The sequence below is a fragment of the Callospermophilus lateralis genome, chromosome 7 (assembly GCF_048772815.1).
Source record: "Callospermophilus lateralis isolate mCalLat2 chromosome 7, mCalLat2.hap1, whole genome shotgun sequence".
Classification (NCBI taxonomy): domain Eukaryota; kingdom Metazoa; phylum Chordata; class Mammalia; order Rodentia; family Sciuridae; genus Callospermophilus; species Callospermophilus lateralis.
Window position 1 is genome coordinate 114,569,849 of NC_135311.1, and position 12,568 is coordinate 114,582,416.

A 12,568-nucleotide genomic window follows, 5' to 3' on the forward strand; every position below is an offset into this window, starting at 1 on the left:
GCAAACCTGAAGTACAAATGTTCTATTAGTAGCACTTAATATTACTTTTCACTTGGCACTTGGCACAAAATACAAAACTCTTTCTGATAATGAAGAATCTAAGAGATAAAAACAAAATAACAAAATGGTTATATTACTTGACCCCAACCTTTTCTAATAAACAGTTTGTACTACAAACCAAACACATGCTACAAAACACTTCTCAGTTCAACTAAATTAAAAATTAAGGTTACTGACAAATTTCTGAGAATTTCAGTGAGTTATCTATGTACTTGGACAAGATACAGTAGTTATTCTTAAATATGATTCCTAGTCTTAGGATTTATATGTTATAGCTATTATGTTGAATATATGTATAAATAGGATTAGTTTGTCAATTTCTACAAAAAAGATGAGATTTTGATATGAGTAGCATTGTATTTTTCAATTTGGGGAGTACTATACCATCTTAAGAAAATAAAATTTTCTGATCCATGAACATGGATGTTGTTATTTAGATAATTTTGTTGTTGTGGCAGTGCCAGAGTTTGAATTCTGAGCCTCGTGCATTTCAGGCAAGTGCCCTAACACTGAGCTATACCATCATATCCATTTAGACTAATTTCTTTCCCCCCAACAGTGTTTTAAGGGATGAGGTTGTGGCTCAGTTGGAAGAATGCTTGCCTAGCATGTGTGAGGCACTGGGTCCAATTCTCAGCACCACATATAAGATAAGTAAATAATAAAGGTCAATCAACAACTAAAAAAATTCTTTTAAAAAAGTTTTAAAAATTGTATAAGTCTTAACACTCTGGTGGTGGGGAGGGGTTGTGTGCTGAGGGTTGAACCCAGGACCTTATGCATGTGATTTCCAATTTCATTCTATTATGATCAGATAACTTACTATGAATGATTGCAATCTTGTTTTATGGTCTAACATATAGCCTTATCCTGGAGAATACTTTATGTGCATTTGGCAATAACGTATATGTAGGTACTGTTGGGTAGCATATTCCATAGATATCTGTTCTGTGTTGGTTTATATCATTCAAGTCTTCCATTTACTAGTTGCCTTCCGCTTTTGAAAATGGTACAGTCTCCAACTACCATATTGTCTATTTTCCCCTTCAATTTTGTTATTTCACATATTTTAGAGTTCTATTATTCCTCAGCCAACAAAAGTTCAACTGACCTTTTTTCACTAAGTTCATAGATTTTTTTTCTTCTATAAATTCAAATCTGAATGGTGTTCTAATGAATTAACTTCAGTTATTAAAATTTTCTACTCCAGAATTTATATTGGGTTATTTATAATTTCCATCTCTACTGATATTCACTATTTACTGAAACATTGTTCTCATACTTTTAATTTTTTTTCTTGGGGATGTCATACTAGGGATTGAATTCAGTGCCTCACACATGTTGGGCAAACACTATACCATTAAGCTACATCCCCAACCCCTTTCCTTTAATTCCTTAAACATAGTTATTTAATTCTTTGAATATATAGTTGTTCTGTACTATTTGCAGATTCCTTATCTGTGAATTAGCCTACTTGCTGAAATTTATTTGTAACCCCAAATATCAATACTATCTATGTGGTCTTTCATTAACTGGCAAGAAAATCTGAGTTAGCTGATGTGCATATTATCAGCTGAGGACACTATGTGATATTTTGCTTTCCTATTTCAGCTGTCATTCTGTAAATGATTCTGCATTCTATTTAGAGTCAGATTTTTCTCATTTTTGTGCTTTTCACTAGTCTCTTTAAAAATGACCCCAAATGAAATGATGAAATTCCGTTTAATATTCTTAAGAGCAAAAAGATTATTATGTGCTTTTAGCAGAAAATACATGTGTTAGGTAAACTTCATTCAGGCATGAATTATAATACTGCTGTCCATGAGTTCAATGGTAACAAAGCAACAACCTGTACTACATAAGGCAATTTTAAGCAGAAACACACATAAAGACAGGTATGTGTTAAATGGTTGATGGAAATGTTGTGATCTAAACTCATGGGAACGTAACCCTGTATTTCCCCTAAGGAGCAGTTTTTGGTAATTTAATATCTGCAACAACAGTAGATCATAGCTGCCATGAATAATAAGAACTGACTGAATTTTTAACAGCTTACTTTAAATCTTTGCCTAGTAAGTCTCCCATCTGGGCTTAATCAGAAATAGTTTCTATTAGCTACTTTTTTTTTTTTTTTTTTTTTTTTAGTATTGGGAATTAAATCTAGGGGTGTTCTACCATTTGCGCTATATCCCCAGGCCTTTTTTTTTTTTAATTTTTAAATTTTGAGTCAAGTCTCATTAAGTTGGCCGGGCTTGAGCTTGCTTCTTTTGCCTCAGTCTCCCCAAGAGCTGGAATTATTGGCACGTGCCACCATGCTATTGGCTGCTTTTTACCCTATGTATCAGTTTACCATATTTCTTTGTATGATAAATAAATAGATACCTCATATTGTGAAAACTCTGTAAACCAAATACCCCCACCTCCTAGAGTTTGGTAGTTTAGTGACTTTTCTGGAATAATTTTTGTAAAGTCTGAATTCTTTGTCTCTTGTGTTCACTTATAGTCACTGCTTGATTAGCCTAATGGTCAGCTATGCATTCAATGGAAATTTTCTTAAATGTTTTGAACAAGAGTTATAGTTTGGGTATGAGATGTCCCCCAAAGGTCCTGTGTTAATTCAGGAATATTCAGAGGTGAAATGATTAGATTATGAGAGATGTATCCTAATCAGTTTACAGTCTGAATGAACTGGGTGATAACTAGACAGGTGGCATCTTTAGCTCCCTCTTTCCTTCCTGGTGCCATGAGTGGAGCAGCACTCTTCCTCTACACCCTTCTTCCATGATATTCTGCTTTGCCTTGACCTGAGACAATGGAGTCAGCCAATCTTTAGTTTCTGAAACTAAACCAAAATAAACTTTTCCTCCTCTCAGTTGTTTTCATCAAGTATTTTGATTATAACAACAAAAACCTAACGTCTCTTTGCTTTTACTAAATGTCTATGTGTGTGTGTGGTGGGGCATGCTTTCAATATTTCAGGCAATTTACAACTTTTCCTTGCCTTGATTTCCTATGCAGAGCCTCAAGAAACCACAGGTGAGAGATTTGGACTTTCCCAGGCTATTCCTTGGCAGGCACCTAACCCTATATATGCATATTGCCTTCTATAGCTTCTAAAATATCAGAGGTAAGAAACCTATGAACATCTTGTATTCCAGTTTTTCCTTCTAATTTTTTTTTTTTTTTTTTTTGCCAGTCTCTTCTTAGCACAACTAGTGATGCCTCCTCAGACAACTGTCACATTAAACAATTACTACTGATTGCTTTTTGACAAAAGCCCTGAGGAGAGTGAGCTCTGAATCAAAAACAGGCAAGTCCTGAGAATGGAGCTTTTCAGCAAGCTGTCAGATAGCTCAAACAGTGACAATTCTCTGGACACGGGCTTTTGGAGAACTCCAAACCAAAATGCCTTTTAGGTAGCTGCTAGGTTGCTAGTTTTCACACCTACTGTGGATCTAGGGAAAGGGAGATAGAAAGTAGGGCAAGTAAAAGAACTATCAAGCTTACTCTTCTGAGATTTCTTTGCTTTTTGAGAAAAAAATCTCTTCAGATTATTGTAAGCCTCTAATTTCCAAAGTTCTGACAAGGCTAATTTCATTTACTCTCTGGCTTCAAATGCCGACGACCCAGAACTCTTAATTTCCAGGCAGACCTCTGCCTAAGTCTCACAGTGTATGAACACTGTCTACTATTCCTTCCCTTATATCTTGTTCATCTTTCTATCCCCTGAGTTCTCCAATGAATATATACTTAACAAATGGAAGGCATTTCTCTATTATTTCTTATAATTACATGAGAATCTAGAATTATCTCAAAATAACATAGTCTAATTTTATCTTAAAAAAGAAAAAAAAGATCACCTTGACTACTACAGAAAATGAAGAGGGTGGGAATAGACATAGTTAGAAGGCTTTCATAATAGTCAGGCAATAATATATCAGGCCTAAGAGAAGGTGGATAGAGACAGCGTATTTATCTTCCCAAGTTATTTTCTTGCTTAGGCTACTGATGTAAACTAGTACTCTGGCAGTGCCACTAATGGAATATTTTATCATTTACCTTTCTCTAAAACAGAGGTTTTCAATGCAGTATGTTCCCGATCAGTTCTGAGGTACATTGCAAATAATTTGTTCTTATAGATTCTTAAAAACTAAAGTTAGTTGATGCTTTTTTTTTTTTCAAAAGGAATGAAAGTAGTTTTAAGTTTTCCATATAATAAAATTCCTCTGACTGCATACTTCATTAGGAGAAAGGTGGGAGTTATACAGTTAGCAAGCATGTATTTCAAGTAACCTTGGGCCTATGTTTAGGGAAAAATCATCTGTTAGACTGATAGGGTGTGAAGTGGTACACATGTGCAGTCTCAGCTATTTTGGAAGGTTGTGGCAGGAGGACTGTCTGAGCCCAGGAGTTCTAAACCAGCTTAGGCAACATATCAAGACTCCAGGGAAGAAGGGAAGAAGGGGAAAAAAAAAAGTTATCAATACTTCTATTTAAACCTAATGATTGTCTCTATCTGAGAAAAGCCTGAAATGTTCTACAGGAATTTTGAAAATGATGTGTCTACTTGACCCTCCATAGTGACCCTGCCAGTGTCACCACACATCAATCAAAACATTCACACACAACCCATACAAGTGAGACTAGAAGTGAAATCCAAATGCATACTAACTCCTGGGAAGATTTAATAACTTTCCAGTGCTATTTAATAACTCTGGAGCTGGGGCTCAGTGGTAAAGCGCTTGCCTAATACATGTAAGGCACTGGGTTTGATCCTCAGCACCACATAAAAATAAATAAATAAAAATAAAGGTGTTGAGTCTATCTACAACTAAAAAAATTATATATATTTAAAAAATAATTGTTTCAGGAATTTAAATATTTAAATAGGTAACTGCTTAATGTCTTCATACAGCCTTTTTAACCATTAGTGTATTTTGTAGTGTTCATCTCATTCCCCCCTATGAAAAGGATAAAGTTAAAACATTAAGATTGTGATTTTAAAGGACTGGGGTTGTGGCTCAGTGGTAGAGTGCTTGCCTAGCATGCGAGGTGGGTGGTTTGATCCTTAGCACCATATAAAAATAAATAAAATAAAGGTACTGTGCCCAACTACAACTAAATAAATAAATATAAAGATTGGGATTTTAAATTTACACATTTTGTAACAACTTTTTATTCAGGATTCCTTTTTCTTGATTCTTATTTAAGCTACATCTGAAATTTCTATGCTCGTGTTTACTTCTACTCCCAAACTGAATTCCCTCAAGGTCCTGTTTAAATGTATTTGCTGTTTATCATTTATACCTAGTGACTGTGTCAATTCCCACCTGTGTTACACTGGTGAGTAAATTAGATCCTGTTTGTCTTTTCCTTTCCCCATCAAGAGAAGAAATCTCTCTGCTATTGTGCCTATCAACCACATCAGACACTGAAGATACAGTTCATTCAGGGATCAAGGATGAGATGGACTCCTACTGTGCACCAAGAACTCTGATGACAGATTTCTTGGATCTTTAAAATAATAGAGGAATTTGTGTTTAAAAGAGTATCTGTCCTTTAATATATGGAAAGCTTGATTTTTGCAAAATTTCCCTTTTCAGTAATGAAAACACATAGAAACATCTACTTGGCCATTGTCAAGACTGTAACTTTTACTAAAATCCTTTCATATGAAAAAAGTATAGTAATGTCATCTCTTTTGATTCTAGGTAAATGAAGTAAGACAACCTAGAACTCTGGTAATCTAGAATCCCTGGTAATCTTCTGCCTTCTAGCCCTACCCAATTTCTGAAAAGCCCAACTCTTTACATACCAAGGTCAGAATTTTGGTTTTCATTAGACCCAGTCAATTAATCTCTTTTTAGTCCTAGTTGGACACAATACCTTTTAAAATTTATTTTTATATGATGCTGAGAATTAAACCCAGCACCTTGCACGTGCTAGGTGAGCGCTCTACCACTGAGCCACAACCCCAGCCCCCAGTCAATTAATCTTAATTGCATGTGTCTAGAAAAACTGTCCCCAGCAGAAGTTTCTTATTACACACACCCACTACTGGGATACCCACAGGTGCCAACATACAAAGTATCTTTATTCCCAGCTGTTCCTTAAGTTAATTTAACTCTTCTTCTTCTTCTTTTATTAAATATTTTTTAGTTGTTGACAGACCTTTATTTATTTGTATGAAGTACTGAGAATTAAATCCAGTGCCTCACACATGCCAGGCAAGTGTGCTAACCCTAAGCTCCAGCCCCAGCCCTTAACTCTTCTCTTAACTGAACCCAAGTAGATGGCTAACGTGTAACTGTTGCCTTAGAACATATGCTAATTTTAATCTTCAATTAATGAACATCTAAGGATTCATTAGTACATTTCCAAAGCAATCTAGAGATTCTCTTTAATTCACTTATCATTACAAAAGAAAACATCATTAAATAAGAGACTAATTAATGTTGATACCATTATTTCCTTTAAAATAATTTTATGGGTTGGGGTTGTGGCTAAGTAATAGAAAATCATCTAGGATAGGCAAGGCCCTGAGTTCAATCTCCAACGAGAATGAAGGGAAATTTATATGTGCTAAATGTTTTTACGTTGATATATTTAAAAAATTAATCCAAATTATAAAAATATTTTAAATCACATCTATACCTATACATAAAAATGAATGGAATAACATACCACCAAGATGTTACCTATCAAAACAGTTCTAAGGTTGGGGGGGGTATACCTCAGTAGTACAGTGCTTGGCTACCATGTGTAAGGCCCCAGGTATAATCTCAGTACTACCACCCAAAAAAGCCCAAAAAACAAACAAACAAAAAACTCAATGAGTGGAAATGCACCCCTAATTCATGGATGCTTTCAGTGCCCACCAAATGGAAATAAGTGGTAAAGTGGAAAGAAGGCTAGTCCAAAGATCCAGGTCCAAGTGTGCCTTGCATTCTAGCCTGGCCTTGGACTTGATAATTAGCTTAATGCATGTAGGGCCTTGGGGACATTACTATCTTGGCCTCAGTTCTGTCATTTGTAGAACATGGAGGACTAACTGATAATTTAATGGTTGTTAGCAGACTGAAAAATATGTTCTATTTTTTTGTGGCACTGGGAATTACCCAGGGGTGCTCTACCATTGAGCTACATCCTCAGCCTTTCTATTTTATTTGGGACAGCTTCCTAGGCTGGCTTCGAATTTGTGATCCTCCCGAGTAACTGGGATTACAGGCTTGTAGTACTGGGTTCAGCAAAATATGCTAGAGCAAGGGTTGGCAAATATTTTTTGGAAAAGGGCAGAAACAAAATATTTTCAGCCTTTGCCACACAATTTCTGCTACAAGTACTCTGTCACTGTAGTACAAAAACAATCACAGCCAATAAACAAATTGGCATAACTGTGTGCCAAGAAAACTCTTTGACAGTATATACCATATGACCCAGATATGTACTAGGTTATACCATTTATGTATGTGTAAATACATTACAATATTGGTACAATCATGAAATGCCTAATGACGCACTACTCAGAATACACCCCCATCATTAAGCAATACATGATTATAGCTGGGTGAATTTTGGCTGACAGACCACAGTGTATGCATGTGGTCTATGTAGAGTAGCATAAAACCACACTTCCTATAACACAGTTCTTGCAAACTCAACACATTTGTTGAAAGGAGTTAATTAAGTAATTTAAGAAAAAATCCTATTTCTGTGATATTAATAAACCAGGAAAGATCATGTATAAAACAAGCTAATTATCTTCCTATGCTTCCCACTGTCACCTCCACCCCTTCTTTGCCATTCTTGTTAATAGGAGAGCACCACTGTTCTCCCAGTCTCAAAAGTCTTACGAACCACTTGAAGTCATTTTCGTACATCATCCTGTATTTATGCCCTGTCAGCAAATCCTACACTTTCTCCTCTTGTTAACTCCAACCTCTTACCCTAAACCTAATATAACTCCTTCTGTCTGATTTTCCTAAAATGTCACTTTAGTCACTGATGTGACTTTAGCTTCCTACCTCAAAGCCTCCCTAATTTTTACAGCATCTAATCTAAACTCTAGGGGCTGGGGCTGGGGCTGGGGCTCAGTGGCAGGCAGAGCACTTGCCTAGAACATGTGAAGCACTGGTTCAATCCTTACCACAGCATACAAAAATAAACAAATAAATTAAAGGTATGCTGTCCATCTACAATTACAAAAATGATTTTTCTAAACTGTAATACACTATAGTTTCTGAGGCCCTCATTTTCCCCATCCAACAGTCTTATGTCTCTCAAAACCTTAACATATACTCTTCTGCCTTAGGCAAGGAATTCTTTAGTGAGTCCTTACAAAGTATACGTTAATTTCCGTGCCTTTACTACCATAGTCAGTTATTCCTAAACCCTTCTATCTATCCAAATCCCACCATCATTTCAAAGTACAACTTAAACATCAATTTTTCTATAAAGCTGTATGTATCTTAATCTATATGGTTATCTTCTATCTCTAAAGGGCAGAATCATATGAACAGGCCATTCCCACTGTTCTGTCAATGCCTAATATAATGCTAGAAAAAAAATAGGCTTTAAATACAGGTTAAGAGATAAAAACTATCTCTGTATATAACACACTATTTCTCTGTTCAAATCTATAGCTCATCTGTGATTAATTCTCCTGGATTATTTCTCCCCAATTCTGTACCCTAGGCCTAAAGAACTCTTCTGTAATTTTAGCAACTCAGGAAGCTTAGGCAGAGGGATCACATGTTCAGCAACTTAGCAAGATTGTCTCAAAATAAAAAATAAAAAAGTGCTGGGGATGGAGTTCAGTGGTACCTTTCTAGTACCAAGAAAAAAGAAACAGGGGGAGAAAAAAAGAATTATTCTTCTTGCACTCTATGATATTCTAAGAACAATGTTAGATCCTTTTGATTTTATCCGTTTTTTTTTTTTAGAGAGAGTGAGAGAGAGAGTTTTTTAATATTTATTTTTTAGTTTTTGGCGGACACAACATCTTTGTTTGTATGTGGTGCTGAGGATCGAACCTGGGCTGCATGCATGCCAGGTGAGCGCGCTACCACTTGAGCCACATCCCCAGCCCGATTTTATCCCTTTTGAAATATCTAGCCACACTGTGAGATAGTTACTATTATTTTGACTACTTTATAGAACCTGAAAGCTAGCTGCCCAACGTTGAATGGTTTGTAAATGACAACGTCAGGATTCAAGTCTATGTTTTCCAACTGTTGCTTTTGCTTCTCCAGATACCTTCTTAAAAAAAACTATGCTCCCCTATCAATTCAGTCCAGTAATCAGTCACCCAGAATTTTCAGAACTCTACAGCCAACCTCATCTCTTCTGACTTAAAAATAAGTATGACTGTTTGTTTCTCCTCTGGGCAAACAAGAGAAAAAACTCTCCTGAACAAAAAACCCACTCTAAGAACTGGTAATCAGGAAGAACCAGATCTATAAAAGAAGGTTGGCATGCTGAAGAGCTGGACAGTACATATGACATGTGAGATTATGAAATTAATACGTACACAAGAGAAGCAGAGGCAGACCAACTAAGGTTTAAACCCTGGGCTCCCCACTTAGTGGCTATATAACATTGGGCCAGTTATATAATCTCTTTGAACCTCTGTTAATTATTATAAAATTCATAGGATTATTATAAGGATTATATGCCAACACACTAAAGGCATATAGCATAGAGCTTAGAATAGACAAGTTCCCAATAAATGTTTTCTGTAATAGTTGTTGTTCTTCTTTTCTTTTTTTTTCTTTTTTTTTTTTTTTTTTAGTAGTACTGGGAATTGAACCCAGGGGAACTTGTCACTGAACTATACACTCCTAGTTTCTGAAGAATTTTTATTTGGGGCTGAGGATGTGGCTCAAGTGGTAACGCACTTGCCTGGCATGCGCAAGTCGCTGGGTTCCTCAGCACCATGTTAAAAAAAAAATAATAAAGATGTTGTGTCCACTGAAAACTAAAAAAAATAAATATTAAAAATTCTCTCTTTAGAAAAATTTTTTTTTATTTTGAGGCAGGATCTCACTAAGCTGCCAAGACTGTCCTAGATTTTGCAATTCTCCTGCCTCAGCCTCCAGAGTCATTCTGTAATAATTCTTGAAGTGAGAAGTCTGGGAAGACAGGCATTATTAAGCATTCTATCCTTCTTTTTGACCACAGTCCAACAAATCAGATCATGCATAATTGATGCTATGGGGTCACAGCTTCAACCTCATTTGCAGGAACTACATGCTGTTGTCCATTTCACAGCTACCAGCTGGCTATTTGATCTCTGCATTCTGTATCTGGCACTTCTCTCAAGGCCATATTCCAAAACAAAGATGACCAACATTCTTTGTCTCTATCCACATATTATCTGCTTAGATGATCCTCTCAGATTCAAGTGACTACCAAATTTCAAAGTTTGGCCAAACTGTTTTCCATATGGATGTTCCAATAAAAAGTTTGTAAACACTTAAAAAAAATAAGGCAGAGGGCTGGGGCTGTAGGAAGGAAGGCAGCAAGGAAGGCAGGGAGGGAGGGAGGGAGGGAGGGAGGGAGGGAGGATCTGTCCATCTACAACTAAATAACAACAACAGCAACAATAATAATGTAGTTAATAGAAATGCAAAGGCTACTAGGAGCCAAGATGGAATCACAAATTCTTGGAGTCACTATTTTGGCCACTGGGAAGTACCTTAAATTTCAATAATGAGTTGACAAAAGCTTCTCATACTGATGAGGTAAGACCTGTGCTATAGAGGATTTTAGCCATTTAAAATAACTACAGATCTATGATGCAACCAATCTCTACAGAAATCTGTTAGTCTAGCTTGATCTTGGTCTATGTTTTTATAAATGCACAGAGAGCATTAAATATTATATTTTAAGATGAAATACACTTAAGAAAAATATGCATCACTTTAGAATTCAAAAAGACATTCAAGCAAAATTTAAAAACTTACAAAGCATGACTGCAATGTTTCAGCTTGACATTCTGGTCATAACACATATAATGAAAACTCAAAATCTTATTAACAAAAGAGTAAGGTGTGGAGCTGTAATTGTCATTCATTCATTTAACAAGTAAGTACTGAGGGCCTGTGCAGCTAAATATTCCTTTAGAGTGTAGGGATATAACAGTGACCAACCCATTTCTCTTTCCATATGGATTTTTCATTGCGGGGTGGAGGGCAGGGTATGGACATAGAAAAGCAAATATGTCTCATGGAAATAATATGTGCTAGAAAGAAAATATAGCTAGATAAGGTGACACAGAAAAGCCATTTTAGATGGGTTAGTATATATTTATAGTAATGATAGCAGATATTGAAAATAAGGTAGATCAGGGATAGAGGGCATTATTTTATTTTTTGGATATACACAGGGTGCTTTACACACTGAACTATATCCCTAGACCTCTTTTTTTTTTTCCCCAATTATTATTTTGAGACATTCAAGTCTTGCTAAGTTGCTGATGCTGCCATTAATCTTGCAATCCTCCTGCTACAGCCTCTTTAGTTGCTGGAACTGCAGGTGGGCATCACTCACACACAATTAAAGTAAAATTTGCTGGCAAGTTTTTTTCCATCTAAATTTGGTCATAAAAATGGAGATTTAGGATTACCAGGATACCAATAGTCAAACAAGTATAATGAAGGATCAATAGAGGAATTGAGAATGTATACACCATTAAGTGATGATTATGATGACAACAGGAAAGCAGAGTAAGAAAGGAAATGAGTACGTGAGATTGAGGCCGAATGAAAATGTGTTAGGATCAACAGATCCAAGTGGAGTCTATACATTAAAGTGAACGAGGTAGAAAGAGAATAAAACATTTACAGGTAAAATTACAAAATGTTAATAAATATTATTATATAAAAAAATCTTTGGGATTCCTACATTTAGTAAGAAACTTCAGAGTAGAAATAAATGAAATTCATGGGTCAGATCTGAATGGTAGGTTAGAAAATTAAAGGTAGGTAATGAAATAAAGATGAAGCAGTCTTATTTTTTCTGTAGTATCAAAAACTGAAAGAGAAAACTAATCCCAAGTTTTCTAAGGAAAATGATAGGTATAATGTGACTGCAAAAAATAGTTTAAAACAACTCTGCCACATAATTATTTTCCATGGTATCTAATTTGGCCACTCAATTGTTGCTCAATATATTCATGGACATGGTTTCAAAGCCAGCCTCACAAAAGTGAGGCATTAAGCAACTAAGTGAGATCCTGTCTCTAAATAAAATACAAAACAGGGCTAGGGATATGGCTCAGTGGTCAAGAGCCAAGTTCAATCCTCAATATCCCGAAAAACAAACAAAAGATATACATTTTTTTTCCCCAGGGAGTCTAGGAGTCCTACATTTTACAGAGTTAAATGCATAAAGTAACTAAGCTCCCAGTCTTTTTAGTTTATCTCTTGACACTACTATTAACAATTTCTGCATTTCTCAAAACAACAAAATTAAGAAAAAAACTTTCATATTTAAAAAAACTTTCATA

General features: G+C 35.6%; 1 protein-coding gene across 1 annotated transcript in view; it reads right to left on the reverse strand.

Annotated features, from left to right (window-relative positions):
- Rlf (RLF zinc finger) overlaps positions 1-12,568 on the reverse strand; it is a 72,558-nt gene that overhangs the window by 20,394 nt on the left and 39,596 nt on the right. The window lies entirely within an intron of this gene.